We start from the raw sequence: 20027 nt of genomic DNA, 5'->3' as shown, positions 1-20027 counted from the left end.
CATTGTGACTTCCTACACCCTAGCTATCACACCTAGGTCCAATGACCCTTATTGATGCAAAGTACATAGCCTACTTCTACCACTTGGTTCTTAAACCTCTAAGGGTACCCAAACCCAGTTCAAGATGATATCTTGGTTACCAACCTTTGCCAAATGATGACCTTTAATTATCTAAGTGGACTCCACCCTCCTAAGGTCCTTCCCTTTTCCTAGGGTTCTTAGAAAACTTGGATCAAAATATGGCTTTAGGGACACTTGCCCTTAACTAGGCCAATTAAGGGAAAACAAGTAAAAAGGTTTCAAGACTTCAAACTTAGACTCAATTTATCATTTCTATGACTAAACCACTAGGATTCATGCACTTTCAAGTCCCAAACACCTTCAAAGGATCAATATCCCTAACTTAGGCCTAGAATTCGTAGTAGGTCAAAATTAAATTTTCCTTGGCAATCTTCCAAACTTTCCAAAGCACAAGGAAAATTTATCACCTTTTAAAATACCTTTTACCTAGTTCTTTAAGACTCAGTGAATTCTTAGTTATCTTTGGATTAAAATATTACACAAATGTAAAAGATTTAAACTTTTAAGATAGATATCAACTTTAAACAACATATAAAATGACACTAGCTTTTTATGTAGAATTACCCACTCTAATGAAAACAACAAATAAGTTCTACCCAAAAAATAAACACATGAACTATCTAAACAAATTATAACATAAAATATACTATTTAGATGAAACCATGAATGATGATAATGTATCTAGATTGGCATGCACATCATCATCAACTTTAACATAGAAATCGACATCCCACTTAGTGAGTGTTGTAGAGAAGTAGATCTTGGTCTTCGTTGAGGGCTAATGGTAGCCTTCAACATGTTTGAGTCTAAGGAAATCATTATGCTCTGCATCTTCTTCTTCAATTACATGATCCAAAATGCCACCTAGTGTAGCATTGTGCCCAATCACAAACCTTATCACTATCCCCTTCTCCTCCTCCAACTTCTTCAGCTTTTCCCTTGCCATTCTCATTTCCCATTTCCCATTTTATTTGTGGGCTTCAAACAAGACATAGTAATATTCAAATTAAAATACTTACAATTGTTACAAGTGTTTTAATTGAGTATAGTTGTTGACCTTGTGGCATACAAGTGCGTCAAACAGAATCACATCATTTTCTACTGCTAAAAGAAATGTTGATTCCCACCACAACAATTACTTTTTTGGCTGAAGATTTATTTGCTTTCTCCACTCCATTCATCTTCATTCCATTTGCAACTCTTGCTGCTCCTAATTTCATTTCTAGTGAAGAAATTGTTTTGTCTAATGACATGCATCACTTATGCCCCTTTATATTCTTCAAATGAATCTTAAAACCATCTATTACAATAACACTTATCCCAATAGATTTAGCTAATTTAAACTTCTCATACATTAATATATATCTTAGATGATAACACATCAAAATTCAATCTAGCATTATAAGATAGGTTTTATAAGTTTATGATTCAAAAATAAATATGTTTTAGAGTTTATCTGAAATAATTATAGATGGAAAAACAAATAAAAGATAAAATCATGTTAGTCATAATATCATTATTGGTAACAATGTTCCAAATGCAAAGAATTATTTGTTTGAGCTTCTAGCAATGATAAATTGCTTACTGAATGGCTTGATGAGTCCTGGAAACTTCTCCCATTATATCCTTGCTTTGGCAAGTTTCAAGTTTCTGGTTACATGCACACAATCATGACTTTACATCACAAAGCATTCACATTCTAACAATTTTCATGTTCTTTCATTACATTTTGATCTAAACAAAAAATTCTAAACTTTATCTTATTCAAATGACTAATCTAAAAATGGTTCCTATTAAAGAATCTAATTTAAATAAAAATAATGTATCTAGATTTTAAACAAATCAAAACATAAAATCTGTGATTTAAACTTATCTCATCACTTACACCTAATAACAATACCCACCTTGTCATGTGGATAGTCTTGGGGGAGAGGTTGCAACATTGTTTTGGGTGAGGGACAGTCCACATTCGGTATGCAAATAACATACCAATGCAGAAACAAGCAAGGTAGAGGAATACAATGAATTTGGAGGGAATGGTAGAAAGGGAAACTTCAACTCCTCATAGCTTCTTTCGATCTTCTAGACACCTAAATATTTTCCCAAAGACCCCAAGGCATTTAAATCTATCTAAAGACCTACAAAGTCTTTATTGCATATAAAATAACTCAAATTCCTCAAATTTGACCTTTGGTTTAGTTTGGTATCTTGGCTTATAATGACACCAAGTATCCAATCGACCACTCTTTCTCTCTCTCCATCTCTCCCAATTCAATCTAATGAACCAACTAGATTTTATCTACATTTTAATATCTCAAGTATTGCCTCGTGGTCTGACTCACAAACTTTCCAAAGAATCTTATTATGTGGTTTTCCACCATATTTTATCAAGTGGACATTTGATGCAACAACAAGGTTTGAATAGTGAAGAACCTTCCTCTCTATTTGCCAATTCTTGAATAACCACAAGTTAGGGTTCTTCATAGAATATCATCTAAGCCATGTGTCAGTTATAACGACCATCTATAACCAAGTGATCCAATTTTTGTTTGGCTTGGACACAACACAAATAATAATATGTCCCTTCTTCATTATCTTCAGGTGCAATAACAAAAAAGACATGGCTTCCAGTAATAAATGTATAAAATGTGGTCATTGATTTAGAAAATACTTAGGTAAAAGTTATAAAGTTACATATTGAAATTATAAAGATATATATATATATATTCAAAGTCAATAGATGAATCCATCTCTACCAATTCTAGTGCTTGTGGGGGATGATAGGTGTCAACTGGTTCCAAAAATTGTATATGCCATTTGTCCACCCATTCAGTCGACTCACAGTCATAACTATTTTCCTCTACACATGATGGACAATAGCATGCCATTTTTCATGTGTGGATACTCCATGAACCTACATCAGAGCTTCTAAAAGAGTGCAACTCACTTGATCTTGTTAGTGTGCAACAATCCTCATATGGTGCAATGTTAGTATTATCTATCAACCAAAAAAATATGTGAACCGTAGACTCACCTTCCTTACCTAGACACATTTTAGTGTTACACTAATGGATAATGGATTTTGCATGTCAATATTGCTCCATCTTTGTACTTTAGTTCTTCACAAGCTAAGGCTCTTTTGATGCATGTGCCTGTACCATTGTGATCTCCTTTTTTATGACCAACTTTTGTGAAATTTTACATATATTGAATTCTACACAACCTGTGCATCCTACTCAACCAATAGAACATCTGTGCATTCTTGAATTGAAATGCACAATGATCTGATCAAATAATGTGTTGACAATATGGTATGCCCTTGTTAACCAAATCTCCATAAAATAGTTGAAAACAACCATGTACAAACTCCATAGAATGTGATTGATCATCACTGATGTAAAAATGGTACTCCCTCAAAATCTTCCTGTCATCCTCTGTACTTGTAGGTGAATACATGAATGTTATGTGAACAAATATGAAAACTTGTTGAGAAGTATAATACTTTGCTTGCACCTCATTTTGTGGTTGTAGTGTGTAGTTCTCTATTAAATATACAACCAAAACAATGGTATCTAGTGGAAACATATCCTTGCACAACTTGAATTGCAAATCCAACCATCAAGCTCTATGTGTATGCCTTCCATACTAATAAATAATCTTTTCACAAAAAATCTTCATGAACTCATACACTGGAATCTTTTCAATTACTAACTCACATCTTTTACCCTATTTCCCATCTTTTAGAGCATATTTCACTATCTTAAATTTTTCATAATCTATTATTTCATTTCCAATTGCACGTGTACTATCCATATGTTCACAAGTTGATAAAAGTTGCTAAGAACCACAAAATAAGCATGTACCATCCAAGCATGATGTCTTTTAAAAAATTTGGCTGTCCCCTATTTCACATAAAATATTGGATATGAATTCTCATGAAGATCTTGGTTTCTCATTCATGTCACAATCTTGCAAAACTAACTTAGAATGCAAAAACACACATATATGCCTAAAAACATCAAAATGGTTAGAAAATTCAATATGTATCCTACAACAAGAAGTTGTGTGTGTGTGATTTATCTTCACATAAAAAGGTTTACCCATCTCAAAAAATCTTTGACTTATTTAAATTTGAGGATACATACCAATAAATTTTGCAAAAAAATATGTTTGAGTTGAGTCCAAAAAATGTTTCATATGTGGGTTGCAATTTTGTCTACCAATCCTCCTTCTTACAACATCTCTTTGATTAGGGGAAACACGTGTTATTTTTCCAAAAAAATTCGATCAATGATTTCAAAGCTTCACTAATTGCTTTATCCTTTTGTAGTTGTCTACTACTAAATGTCCATAACTCATTTTTTGTTGGGTCTTCCAATCTCTCAAGCCTTAGCATGGCTCTCCTTAGAGTACCTTTACCAATTTTCAATATTTTTCTTGTCTTTCTCATGAGTCGAGCTTTCTTCATTTGGGTACTTACTATTGTCGATGTAATTACTCATCTTGTGATATTACTATCTTTTATGCATGATTTAGAACCCACTTTGTCATAAGAACTCATTCGATTCTTTACAATACTTTTTTCATTTGAATCGTCCATTGTTCTTAGTCGACGATTCTTCATGATAGGCCTAAATTTCAAATTCATCATCATTTCAACAAATAATTGGCATTGACCTATAATATTTAATTCTTCAAAGAATAATCTCCACATACAATTAACTTTTCTTTGACAAGTACACTTGCTAATCTTGTCAAGCATTGATTTCAAAATGTTAGTATCAATATCAATCAAATATTTTGGTCTTCTAAAATGAATTCTAGAAGGTATTATAATATCTTCCATTCCCTCAACATTTTGAGCATCAACATAAAGTTGAGTATTTTGTGTACCTTGAACTAAAGATGATGTGCCTTGGCAATAAGATGCAAAAGATGGAATATCACCTACTTGATATGTTGATGTTGTGCCTTCAACATGACATGATGGAATGTGTACATCATCAGATCTACAAATTAGTGTCTCTTCAACATGAGAGGATGATATGACTCCAATATTGGAAGATGGTGTATCTTCAAAATTTAATTATATTTTTGAGCATAATAGTCTCATTCGTTCTCTTTGGCTTTCCAATTCTTCCTCTTTGTTTATTTGTATCAGTGGTTCTTATTCCTCTTCGAAAGTCAATTCTTCATTATTGCTTTGAAATTTTCTTTCTTCATGTAGTAGTTTCAATTCATCTCTTTTAATTGCCAAATCTACCTCCCTCTCTTCTTTTGTTTGATTTTTTGGTTTCTTCCTTGGCATGATGATGATTTCTATATGTCAAATTATTCAAACATCTAAATCACTTACAATTTATAAATTACAAATAATTCAAATAAATATAAAAATTACAATTATTTCAATGAATGCACAATATATATCAAACAACTTGCCAAATTTCTAACCATTTCTAAATAATAATTCACTTAAACATAAAAATTTCAATGAATTCACTATATATTAAACAACATGTCAAATTATAATCAAATTTGTCTCTATATATCAACAAACAATATTTAAAAAGGACTACGCTAACCTTTTCTATAGAAACAATATTTAAAAAGCCTTCAAATAACATATCCAATGATTGAATTTGATGTTTGCTAGCTTCAAAAAATCTTCAAATAGTATTTTCTAACGTCCAACAGCTTTAAACTCATGTTTTCTATCAGAATAATAGAATGCACAACAACAACAAAAGTAGAATATGAATCATCAGGTACCCAAACTTGCTTTATGACCATTTTTTGGTGATTTCACATAGTGTGTATGCACTATAGCGTGTATGCACTATAAAGCATGTATGCACTATAGTGCGTATGCACTATGTAAAAATAAATCTCTCCCTAGCCCACTATCCCCCATCCCCTACTCTTTCTCTCCTCTTCCATCCCTTACTCTCTCTCACTCTCTCTCTCCTCTCCCATCCCCTACTCTCTCTCTCTTGCTCTCCCTCTCCTACTCCCTCTCCCATTGCCTACTCCCTCACTCTCTCTCTCCCATCCCCTACTCTCTCACTCTCTCTCCTCTCCCATCCCCTACTCTCCCTCACTCTCTCTCCTCTCCCATACCCTACTCTCTCTCTCTCTTCCTACTCTCTCTCCTCTCCCATCACCTACTCTCTCTCACTCTCTCTCCACTCCCATCGCCTACTCTCTGTCTCACTCTCCTTCTTCTACTCCCTCTCCCCCTTCCTACTCTCTCTCTCTCCCATCCCGTACTCTCTCTCATTCTCTCTCCTCTCCCATCCCCTACTCTCTCTCACTTTCTCTCTCCTCTCCCATCCCCTACTCTCTCTCTCACTCTCTCTCTCCTCTCCCATCCCCTACTCTCTCTTGCTCTCCCTCTCCTACTCCCTCTTTGATTGCCTACTCTCTCTCTTGGGGTATTCTCTCTCTCCCCTCTCCCATCCCCTACTCTCTCTCTCTCACTCACACACTCTCATCCTCCTCTCTCTTTCTCACTCTCCCTTTCCCACTCCCTCTCCCACTAAATACTCTCTCTCCTATCCCCTACTCACTCTCTCTCTCCCATCCCATTCTCTCTCTGCCACCCCCTACTCTCTCACACACTCTCACACTCTCTCCCATCCCCTACTTTCTCTTACACACACTCTCATCCCCCTCTCTCTCCCTCTCCCACTCCCTCTCCCACCACCTACTCTCTCTCTCTCTCCTACTTGCTACTCTCTCTCACACTCTCTCTTCGGCTACTCTCTCTCTCCCCTCTCCCATCCCCTACTTTCTCTTTCAAACACACACACACACTCCCATACCCCCTCTCTCTCTCCTCTCCCATCCCCTACTCTCTAGATCTCTCACACACACTCCCATCCCCCCTCTCTCTCCCTCTCCCATTCCCTCTCCCGCCACCTACTATCTCTCTCTCTCACTCTCTCTCCCTCTCTACTCTCTCTCTCCCATCCCCAACTCTCACTCTCTCTCCCATCCCCTACTCTCTCTCACACTCTCTCTGATCCCCTACTCTCACTCTCTCTCTCTTACACACATTCCCATCCCCCCTCTCCCTCTCCCTCTCCCATTCTCTCTCCCACCACCTACTCTCTCTCTCCCATCCCCTGCTCTCTCTCTCTCTCAAGCTACTATCTCTCTCTCTCGCATCTCCCATCCCATACTCTATCTCTTTCACACATCCACACACTCTCATCCCCCCGCTCTCTCCTCTCCCATCCCCTACTCTCTAGATCTCTCATACACACTCCCATCTGCCTCTCTCTCTCTCTCCCTCTCCCACTACCTATTGTCTCTCTCTCACTCTCTCCCTCTCTACTCTCTCTCTCTCCTCCCCTACTCTCACTTTCTCTCTCCCATCCCCTACTCTCTCTTTGCCACCCCTATACTCTCTCACACACTCTCCCATCCCCTACTCTCTCTCTTACACACACTCTCATCCCCTCTCTCTCTTCTCCCTCTCCCACTCCCTCTCCCACAGCCTACTCTCTCTCCCCTCTCTCATCCCCAACTCTCTATCTCTCTTTCACACACACACACACACACCCATCCCCCTCTCTTTCTCTCTCTCTTCTCTCCCATCCCCTACTCTCTCTCACTCACTCTCCCTCTCTCTCTCTCTCTCACTCTCTCTCTCTCTCTCTCTCTCTCTCTCTCTCTCTCTCCCTCTCTACTCTCTCTTTGCCACCTCCTACTCTCTCTCACATTCTCACAGTCTCTCCCATCCCCTACTCTCTCTCTCTCTTACACACATTCCCATCCCCCCTCTCTCTCCCTCTCCCACTCTCTCTCCCCTCTCCCATCCCCTACTCTCTCTCTTTCACACATGCACTCCCATTCCCCCTCTCTCTCCTCTCCCATCCCCTACTCTCTCTCTCTCCTCTCCCATCCCCTACTCTCTCTCTCACTCACACACTCTCATGCTCCTCTCTCTCTCACTCTCCCTCTCCCACTCTCTCTCCCGCTGCCTACTCTCTCTCCCATCCCCTACTCTCTCTCTACCACCCCCTACTCTCTCTATCTCACTCTCACACTCTCTCCCATCCCCTACTCTCACTCTCTCTCTCTCCCATATTGTACTCTCTCTCTACCACCCCTACTCTCTCTCTCTCTCTCTCTCTCTCTCTCTCACACACACACACACACACACACACACACACACATCCCCTACTCTCTCTTACACACACTCACATCCCCCCTCTCTCTCTCCCTCTCCCACTCCCTCTCCCACCACCTACTCTCTCTCTCACTCTCTCTCCCATCCCCTACTCTCTCTCTCTCTCTCTCCCTTCTCCCATAACCTACTCTCTCTCTTTCATAGACACACACTCCCATCCCCCATCTCTCTCTCTAACATCCCCTACTCTCTAGATCTCTCACACACACTCCCATCCCCCCTCTCTCTCCCTCTCCCACTTCTCCCACCACCTACTCTCTCTCTCCCTCTCTACTCTCTCTCCCATCCCCTACTCTCTCTACCACCCCTATTCTCTCTCACACTCTCTCTCATTCCCTGCTCTCTCTCTTAGACACACTCCCATTCCCCCTCTCTCTCCCTCTCCCACTACCTACTCTCTCTCTCTCTCTCAAGCTACTCTATCTCTCTCTCAAGCTACCCTCTCTCTCCCCTCTTCCATCCCCTACTCTCTCTCTTTCACACACACACACACACACATATCCATCCCCCCCTCTCTCTCCCCTCTCCCATCCCCTACTCTCTCTCTCACACACACTCCCATCCTCTTCTCTCTCTCACTCTCCCTCTCCCACTTCATCTCCCACTGCCTACTTTCTCTCCCCCATCCCCTACTCTCTCTCTCTTCCACCTCTACTCTCTCTCACTCACTTCCTCTCTCTCCCATCCCCTAATCTCTCTCCCCCCTCTCCCATCCCCTACTTTCTCTCTTTGACACTCTCACACTCTCTTCCATGCCCTACTTTCTCTCTCTCACACACACACCCATCCTCCTCTCTCTCTCTCCCTCTCTTGCTCCCTCTCCCATAGCCTACTCTCTCTCTACCATCCCCTACTCTCAATTTATCTCTCCCATCCCGTACTCTCTCTACCACCCCTACTCTCTCTCACACTTCCTCTCTCTCTCATCTCGTACTCTCTCTTTGCCACCCCTACTCTCTCTCTCTCATTTCCTCTCTCTCCCACCCTATATTCTCTCTATCACCCCTACTCTCTCTCTCTCACTCTCTCTCTCTCTCTCTCACTTCCTCTCTCTCCCACCCTACTTTCTCTCTCTCACTTCCTCTCTCTCTCATCCCCTACTCTCTCTCTCTCTCACTTCCCCTCTCACCCATCCCCTACTCTCTCTCTCCCCTCTCCACTTCCCTACTTTCTCTCTCTCTCTCACACACACACCCATCCCTACCCCTCTCCTCTCTCTCTCACTCTCACTCTCACTCTACCTCTCTCCTTCCCGCTCTATGCACTATTTAGGTCTCAATAGTGTGTGCACACTAAAGCATGCACACATTAGTAAGACTTAAATTTAAAAAGCTTTAAATAGAGTGTGTGCGCTATAGGGTGCATGCATTATCTAAAGCTTTGCATTCTACCAAGCCTAAGGTTTGGTTTTGCCTTGGGGATCCAACCCAAAGGTTTGGAGTCTTTAAACTGGTCTGAGACATGTTTTGCTACAAACATACAAAAAATGATTGATTTTTCTTGTGTGCTCTCCTTCAAGTTTTCTTGTGGTTGAGCATCGATAAAATCAGGTTACATGACATTGTAGGTCTCTGTGTTAGCTATATAACCATATAATTTATTTTTTATTTGAACTATTTTAAGCCTTTCATCTATAATTTCTTTTGAATATATGTCCATTTTTTGTAAAAAATCAACATATACTAATTGGGCTATAGATTTTAGCTCATTCATCGAATTTTGCAACAACTTAGTTTCTTAGAAACTAGACTACATTCTACACACTTTGAAAAAAAAGAAGTTTTGATTTTAGATTAGTTTTCAATCATTACTAGGGGGAGCACACAGATATTTCATATTTTTGGGATGTGTCTAATTGAAAAATTCATTAAATAAAATACACATTATAAAATTACCCAAAAAATCTAGGATAAACTACATAGTGTTAGATAACTTTTGACCAGAGTGATTAAAGAATTTTAAAAAGAAAGTTAAAATTTTAGGGGGGCCACATTTTGTATTGTGTTATATTTTTTTGAAATAAATAGTAGCACTTTCCATGGCCTCCTTTTTTGAGGACCTAAAAGTAAAATATTTTGAAAAAAATTAGTAGTTTAGAAACTAGATTCAAAGGACTACTACTTTTGTTTTTGTCATATCTTAAAATTTTGAGCGTAACTATCTTCAAATTCTTGTTGAAGTTTAGAAATTGCTGATTTCAGAAAAAAGGTGTTCACTTATAATCCCCTTTTGGCACCACAACTTGGTGCACTTACCCAATATCACATGAGTTCACTTTAAAATGTTAAATGAGTTGACATTTACCAAATGAGTTGGCATTCAATAAACCAGGATATCAAATGAGTTGATGTTTTAGAAACCATTTTTTACATTGAGGTAATATGTTGTTCATGTTCTTGTTTATCCCCCTTAGCTAAGAGGGAGTGTTGATGTTTGGTAGCTTCATTCAGTTAAACCTATGAGACTATAGTATAAATATTCATATATGGGTTAGTGCAAGAAGTTGGTCTCACTTTTGGCTAAAAAGTAGAAGTGTTTTCCCTATTTTTGAAATATAGTGTCAAATGATGCCAAAATTTGAGCCATTTAGAAATTAAATATAAAAAAAGTCAGAAATAAAAATTGTAGTGCCTAGAATCTTCTTTTTGAATATGTAATTTATTTGTATACCCATATGATAGATTATATTTTTGGTATGGATCTTTAAAAATCACTTTTTCAAAATGTTTGTTTCAAGAGCATACCATGCTCATGTACTGACACCATAATTTGACAAAACTAAATGATTTTTTGTGAATCCTTTTAAATGAAGTTACCTAACACACTAAATATTGATGAGAATAATTTTCTTCAATTTTTTTGTGGATTTTTTAAATTAATTTTTAATTGATGACTAAGCTAATTTCTAAAACCTCTCGTGTACGAACGCCATAATTTAATCAATTTTTTATTTTTTTATTTTTCTTTTTAACCTCAAAAGAAATGTGTGAGAATTGATGACATGTAAATTAATTCACAAAATATGAAAAATTAAAATGATATTAAAATTTTAGTGAATGCCATTATTTAATGTTTAAGAAATACTTTTGATTAATAAATAATGGAAAAATAGAAAATGAACTTATAACACTATAAAATTTACACTTTTGAAATCAGAATAGTAAGACCTATAATGGGTTTTAAGTTTGTTAAAAAATTCAATCAGGATGACCATATAAAAATTATGACAATCCCTAAAATTGTCAATTAAATGCCTTAGTCAAAAATTGGTTCATAAAAGCATAGGCTTGGTCCCACCAAGCCTATGCCATGGCTTTCCCCACGGCAAAACCCAATGTGAATTCCCACCCATGGCGAATTCTGGCCCATGTCACTAGAATCAAGCACCCGATTTGAATTTAGTCATTAACCAATCAAACACTCAATTTTTATATAATCAGCTACCCAATTATTTAAAAATTAGGTGCTTGATTTATAATTAGGTACCCAATTTTGATGTACCCGTTGGACCCCAAAAGATGCCCCACAAAGCATCTTTCAATTATTGCAATGAATGAATGACAGTTTCAATCTGCAATAGTGAATGTCTATCATAATTATTTTATTTTCTTGTCTTCTTTTACAATTTCCAAGTTGTTGATTCGAATTCAAAACTGGTGCAAACAAGGGATCACAGCGTCAATGAGAGAGAAGATGAAGAATTAGAGAGTTGAGCAATTTTTTAGAGGAGAAAGACATTGAGGATACCATGATGGATGAAGAGGCTGAAGAAGAGAACCCAATACAAGGAGATTCAGGTGCAAATTCTAATCAAACATTCAATATAGGTGTGTCTCCAAACCCTTGAGTTTTTTCTCGTGATGAAATTGTTGATTTTTTAGAAGCAGGTTATGATTTAAACGATTTATATTTTCTTCATTAGAATAAATTGACAAACAATCATGCACAACAAACTCCAATAGAAATGCATGCCCCAAAAGAAATACTAAGAAAAAATGAAAATAAGATTCAAATTCCAAATAACATTGAAAATGAAATGACAATTGAAAATAAAAATGGTATGAATATAGACATGGAAACACCAAGTATTGAACAAACATGTTAAAATGATATTGAAGTGTATGAACATAATTTTCATTTTTCTAATGATGTGCTAGATAATCTTCATGGATTGGTTTCATGGAGACAAACTAGGACACATGCTAATAGATTATATAGACTTTTTTTATTATAAGAAATTTGGGTTTCAATGTCAATTGATGTTGCAACTAATTAAAATGTCTAAAAAGTTAAAAGTAATGAAAAGATTAGGAATGTATGAAAAACCTATGAATAAAAATGAGTCTTTAAAAAAAGTTTTATCCACTATTTCTAGTGCCTTTGATGTTATCGGAAAGAGAAGTCACTCTAAAGATAAGAATGCAGCATGATAAGAAATAACAAGAGCTTTAGTTAAAAAATCAAGAACTGACAAAAGATTGATTAGTAACATAAGTGGATATCTTAATGTGAATCATAAAACTTTAGAAAGAGATGTAAAGAGAAGGGTTAACTTTGAATGTGATCCAGAAAATATTTTGGGGACTTCTAGTGGTAGACTCCCGAGATGTGATATGAAACTTACTAGTGAAGTCAAAAGTTTGGTTGAAAAATCTTGGCATGATAATACAAGAGTATCACCTAATTTAATATATGTTCTTAAATTGAGAGTTGGCTCAAAAATACATGATCCACATCCTCAAAATCTTTTGGATATTACTCAAACTAAATTGTTCAAAAAAATTTTAGATGGTAAGGTGTTATCTATTACCATTAGTCAAAAATCTTTTGAAAAGTGTAAACCATGGTATGTAAGGATTAACAAGGAAAGAATCACATGTTGTTGTAAAAATCATGTTCAATTTCATTACCATTATGATGTATTTCAATCTATACATGGTACTGTACATAGTAAAGAAATGTTGCAAGAATGTGGTATAAAAATACCACCTCAAACTCTAAAGGATTTCACATCAAGTTTGTTTTGTAAGCCACCTAATGATCAATACTTTCTTTTCAATGCATGTCTTTTTGGTACATGTGATATGTGTGGCAATCTTTCTTTGTTAGATGAATGTTTTCATGAAAATGTTTTGACTACTTTTGGACAAAAATTAGTCGATGTAAAAAGATTCAAAACTAATGAATATCTATTGAAGGATGGGAAGATTGGAAGAAGGTGTGATCTTGATACAGATAAAGTTAGTTGTCATACATTTATGGATGAGTTTAAGAGTGTGATCATACTAAAATATTTTAAACACTCTCAATGTGCTAGATGGATTGATGGACACATTCACATATGTAAGAATATATTTCCAATTGGTATTATACTTTTAGTTGTTGAATTTGTAGAGAACTACTCACTTGCACTGCAAGACAGGGTACAACCACAATATTAAAATTTAGTGCAAGTAACAATTTATGTTCATATAGTTTATAGGCATGCACCTAATAGTACAAAGGAGGATAGAAAGATATTAAGAGAGTACCATTTCTATATGAGTAATAATAAACTTTATTCATCTGAGTTTTTATAATATTGTTTCAAGTTCTTTTATGATAATTTAAAAGAGAGACAAATTCAAATGACACAACATTGGATATGGTCAGATAATTGTACAGGACAATTCAAGAATGCTAGAATGTACACATAGGAAAACTAATATCCAACATGGTGGAGATTTTTTGAGGCTGGGCATGGTAAAGGAGAACATGATGGTGTTGGTGCATGTGTGAAGAGAGCCCTTAGTAGAGAGCAATTAAAATTTGAGGAAAAAGCCAAATTCAAAAATGCATGTGATATTGTGGAATGGTGTAACAAATATTTATACACAAGATCAAGTCAGAACTCTACAATCAAATTTTTCTTCTGCCTAGTTGAAGAAAAGAATATCTTTTCAAGATATGACTATTATAAGAGCTATTGTACCCTACCACCATCTCTTGATTAGATTAGGGCTCAATATAGTTTAGCTTTCTTTTATCCCTAATTTTTAATTATGATTTGAGTGAGGATACATTATATTGTAATTTTATTTAGGGAAATCAATTTGGTTAAGATTAGTCAATGTTCATATTTTTTCACTAATAGAGACATGGTTCTATTTGGATTCAACAAATAGTTTGAATACTATCATAAAAGGTATTATAAAATTTGATTTTTTATTACACTTTACTTTGATTTATAATAAGGGTTTCAATTTAGTGCTAAATTTTAATTTACCTTATTAGTAGTATAAGGGTTTTATTCAATTTTAAGATTAATATTGGTTAATGATAGTAATTTAGTTTAATGTAATACTTTAATTTAATTTAGTTTAGTTAGGGTTTGTTTTCAATATAATTTAGTTTACGGTTATAATTAAATGTTTCAGAAAAGTTTTTTTAAAATTTAAAAGGTTCTATATTCTAACATTGTGTTCTATATCTAAGAGGTTCCATAAAATAACTAGTTATAATTATTAATAGACATAATTTATAATTAATACAATTTAATTAAAAGAAATAAAAAAAGAGAGGTTATAAAAGTATATCATATTCAATTATAAATTTAATATGATTTTATGCAAACATAAAATCATAAAATCATTTTATAATTTAATACATATCAACCAAAGAAATCTTTTCAATGATTTTATGATTTTATGTTTGCATAAAATCATATTAAATTTATAATATTAATTTCAAGCATAATGAAAAACATTAAAATTTAAAATCACTAATCTCATATATTGTCATCATCATCAAATAAATTGATTCTTTTAAAATATTTAATTATTATGCTTAATATATTCTATCTAATTAAACTATTAAACTATGACAAACAAAAACCACTACATAGTAATTATGTTTGTCTTATAGTTTACTAAAATTTGTATTACTTGAATATTTTATATTCCAAGCATAACGGGAAACTCTTATAATCAGGGTAAACTTTAAGAAAGTTGCCTCTAAAAAAAGACATAAAATATTGGTGAACCTTTCATTATTTTGAAAAAAAAAAATTATTTTTATTAGTGAATCTCTCAATTTTTTATTCCATTATATGATAAATATTGGCAATTATTTTCAAATCATAACATTTTATATAAAATATTGACGAATCTCAATAAGAATAGGAAGTTCATTAATCACCATGGAATATTACAAATCAAATTTGAACATTTTTTAACCTCGTGTAATATTATGAGGATCGTTACATATACTTTAAATCAATAGAGAAAACTAAATATTGGTGATATATTCTTAAAGAAACTAATAATTATGATAATTATTGATCAGTTCAATTTAATTTCTACAATAATATATAGTATTTAGGTGACTCAAATCTAATCATATATTGAATATTGTGGCAAATAGTTGAGTTTAGATTTTTCAATAAAATAAATTATTGAGCGATTTTAAATATTCTAAAACTAAATTTTATAAAACTATGGCAATTTAGGTTATGTCAAATCTTAAATTATTAGCCAAACTACTAGCCAAAAATTTCTAAAAATAGTCAATTTGCGAATATTAGCCACTAAAATATACCTTGCTTATAATAATACATTGCAATGTTAAGAGTCCTTCAAATTTTAAGATGTGGATAAAATATAGCGCAAGGAAAAACAAAATTTTCTATGAATGATAAATCATGAAAGAATCAAAGATATGCAAATTTTAGGGTTACCACCTAGCTCTTGCCAAACATCATTTTAAGACAACAAAAAAAGAAGTGTCATATATTTAAATATTTAAAATATTGGATAATTTTTTAATCTATCTAAATTGAAAATTAGATTTTTAATATAAAAGTATATCAAAAATATTCAAATATTAATCAAATATTCAAATGTTAATAAAATATTTAAAATTTATAAAAACATATATTTAAAATTTATAAAATATTTAAAATTTATAAATATTATAAAAATTATTAAATATTATTAATTATTTAAAAAATATAAGACTTCAATCAAATTAAAAATAATAAAATTTCTCCAAACAAAGAAATGAATTTAGATTCACTAAATAAATTTGTAATATTTTATTTTTAAATAGCTAAAAAAACATTTCTGACAATAATTAGATTGCTAGTAATCGTCTCCTCAAACAAATAATAGGTCATAAGAGAAACCTAAATAATAGAATTTTTTTTTACTAGAGGCTATGAGAAATAGAAAGAAATAAATAGTTCATAACTAAAAACCTCTTCTTGTTGTTCTACTTAGTTCCATGTCAATGATATTGAATTAAGATTCATGATATATTAAATTATTTCTAATATTCTATTTGTGTATTTAGAATTTCTTGACAAAGAATAAAAATGAATTCTTCTTGTTCTAGCTAGATTCACAAATAGAAAAGATTATACTAGTAGAGCATATAGGAGAAACTTTATTTTAAAAAATCTTAAATAAAGAATCTCTTCTTATTCCAACTAGGCTTACAAAGAGAAAATACTAGTAGTAGACCATTGGAGAAATCGAAGAGTCTAAAAAAAATTTAAATAAAGTATTTCATCATGTTCCAATTAGTCTCACATCATTGAATATTGAACACTATATTTTATATTTCATTTGTATGGTAAAAATTTCAACTAGTTGCATGTTTGAGCATACAAATAGACCATAAAAGAAACCTTAACAAAAAGTTAGTTCCAAAATAAGAATCTCTTCTTGTTCAACCTCACATCATTGAACATTAAACCCTAAAATTTATATTTCAATTTAACTTGTACTATTTCATTTACACAGAAAGAATCTCTTTTTGCTCCAAATAGTCTTACAAATAGAAAAGATTATAGTAGTAGACTGTACGAAAAATCAAAGTAAATAATTAATTTCTAAATAAGAATTTCTTCTTGATTCAAATAGTTCACATCATTTCACATTTAATTAGGGTCTACATTTCACATTTAACTAGGATTCACATTTCAAATTATTTATAGTAATCATTTAAATAATATGATTTTTTTCTCCATACAACTATTCTCATATCATTTACTATTAAACCCAATGCTTTCATCAAGAACATGTACAAGGGTACAACCTATAATTATATGAATTTGTTGATACAATATATATAATATGAGACATCTATGTATTTATTTATTTATTCATGTAAGTATCTATCATTAGAATTTATATAAATTGAATAGAAATAGTCATTGTAATAGAAGATTATGAAAGGCTACACTAGCCAAAACAAGAGATGCATGTAGTAGGAGTCCTACCATTTGTTAAAAAATATAAGATTTGTGTCATTGTAGTTATAAATCACCCCAGGTAAGAATGTTATTTCAATTTAGCTTTGCACATTTGTTTACATTTTCTATGGCTAAAAAATACCATTGATATGGTTCTACTAAATAGATATACCAAATGTGAGAGAAATGTGAACTATTTTCAAAATGCCCACTAGAACATCTCCTTGTCCATTACCAAGATAGTTGTTTGTTATATATTATAGAAGATTTTCATGAATTCATTCTCCTCTTGCACAAAACAATTCTAACAATCTCATGTCTTCAAAAGTGTGAATCTAAACTAACTATTTTCAAAATGCCCACTAGAACATCTCCTAGCCCATTACCAAGATAGTTGTTTGTAATCTATTATAGAAGACTGTCATGAATTCATTCTCCTCTTGCACAAAAAAATTCTAACAATCTCATGTCTTCAAAAGTCTAAATCTAAACTAACTTACTAACCTGCAAAGATTGAAGTAAATAAATCCTATTTCCTTGAAAGGGATAGAAAACATATTGTATCTTGCAAATAAATGCATGTCCATCTTCTCCAAGAAGTTGCATTTACAAATTTGGGAAGAAATAATATACCATGAATGATCTACTTGAGTACCTTGGAGACACATTATGAAGTGAATGAGCAATATTCATCTTTATGCATAAAGCAATGTCCCTGAACTAAGCAGTAGGTTATCATATAACAATATCTTTTTATCAAAATCCAATGATTGCATTATATGCACAAAATGACAAGAAGTCTTGACTATATAAAATAGCACTAAAAGTTATCTATTCAATGGAATCCTTCAAGAGATTTGAATTATTAAAGCACTTTCAAATTGCATTGTGACATTAGAGGAAATAGATCGGTGATCAAAAGGACAAATTTCTAGAAGCGATGGACAAAAGTAATAAAGAATTTTGTTAAATGTTGTATTTTTAGCCACCTGCATCACATGCATATATAAGGTAGATTTATTTCACTAATTATGAACTACTTCAAAAGATGCTACATCTATTTGTATATCAAAAGTCCTAGTCAAATATAGAGATTTTGAATGCTCTGATAGACATGCATGCAAAATGACTTGAAAATTAGAAATCAAGAAGAATATTTTTCATTCATGTATTTACATAAAACTATACTGGTACAAATATAGGTGTGTGCCAAATACATAAAGTTACAAGAAAGGAAACAACTATAGGAAAAAGAGCAAAGAATCAATTTAGGAAAGAATAGTTTAGGAAAGAATCAGTTCAATATTAGAAAAAATCCAATATTGCAACACTCCCCCTAAAGTTGGTGCATAGATATCCCATATGCCCAACGTGCCCAAAAACTTTGAGAACACTCGACTTGAAACTGCTTTGGTAAGAATATCAGCTAGCTAATCTTCTGATCGAATCTTAGGCAGCTCCAAAATTTTGTCATCCAACTTCTCCTTAATAAAGAATCTATCTACCTCCACATGCTTTGTACAATCATGTTGAACCAAATTATGATCAACATCACATGCTAGTTTATTGTCACAATATAGTTGAACTGGCCACCTAGGCAGATAGCCCAAATCTCTTAGGAGAATTCTTAGACACAATGCTTCGCATACTCCAAGTGCCATACCTCTAAATTCTGCTTCCACACTTGATCATGCAACAACATTTTATTTTTTTGCTTCTCCATGTAATGAGATTACCTCCTACAAAGGTGAAATAACCTGAAGTAGAATGCCTGTCGACTATTGCTCCAACCCGGTCAACATCAGTATATGCATCTACACTTTGATAATCCTCATTTCTAGTAAATAAAATTCCTTTTCCAGGAGCAAACTTCAGATACCTCAAAATGTGCTTAACTGCATTCATATGTTGCTCTCTAGGATTGTGCGTAAATTGGCTAATAATACTTGATGCGTAGCGAACGCCTGGCCTTGTGTGTGCTAAGTACATCAATCTTCCTACAAGTCTCTGGAATTTTCCTTTATCAACTAGTACCTAATTAGACTCAATAAATAACTTCAATCCTTCTTCCATGGGTGTGTCAATGGGTTGACATGATATAATACCGATTTCTTGTAACAAGTCTAAGGCATACTTTCTTTGAGATAGAAAGATCCCTTTATCAGATCGAGACACTTCAATCCTAGGGAAATATTTCAAGGGACCGAGGTCTTTCATTTTGAATTCTCTAAACAAGTAATCCTATAGAGCCCTCCTTTCTTTAGGATGATTTCCTGTAACTATCATGTCATCCACATACATAATAAGTGTAGTGATCTTACCCTACTAATTCTTTATGAATAAAGTATGGTCTGAATTTCTCTAATGATAACCAAAGGCTTTCATTGACTTAATGAATCTTCTAAACCATGACCTTAGAGATTTTTTCAACCCATATAGTGACTTCTTTAATCTGTACACCTTCAAACTATGTATTTCTGGTATCATGTAGCTAGGTAGGAGTTCCATGTATACTTTTTC

The 20027-nt window shown here is 33.7% G+C and overlaps 1 pseudogene; it reads right to left on the bottom strand.

Annotated features, from left to right (window-relative positions):
* Positions 1 to 727: 727 nt before the first annotated feature.
* On the bottom strand, positions 728 to 19412 carry LOC149527941 (putative beta-1,3-galactosyltransferase 3; annotated as a pseudogene).
* Between the last annotated feature and the right edge of the window lie 615 nt (positions 19413 to 20027).

The sequence above is a fragment of the Cupressus sempervirens genome, chromosome 11 (genome assembly GCF_028749045.1).
Source record: "Cupressus sempervirens isolate cs-2001-9-10 chromosome 11, ASM2874904v1, whole genome shotgun sequence".
NCBI classification, from domain to species: domain Eukaryota; kingdom Viridiplantae; phylum Streptophyta; class Pinopsida; order Cupressales; family Cupressaceae; genus Cupressus; species Cupressus sempervirens.
The sequence above is the reverse complement of the archived record's forward strand: the minus strand, read 5'-3'. Positions and strand labels throughout refer to the sequence as shown.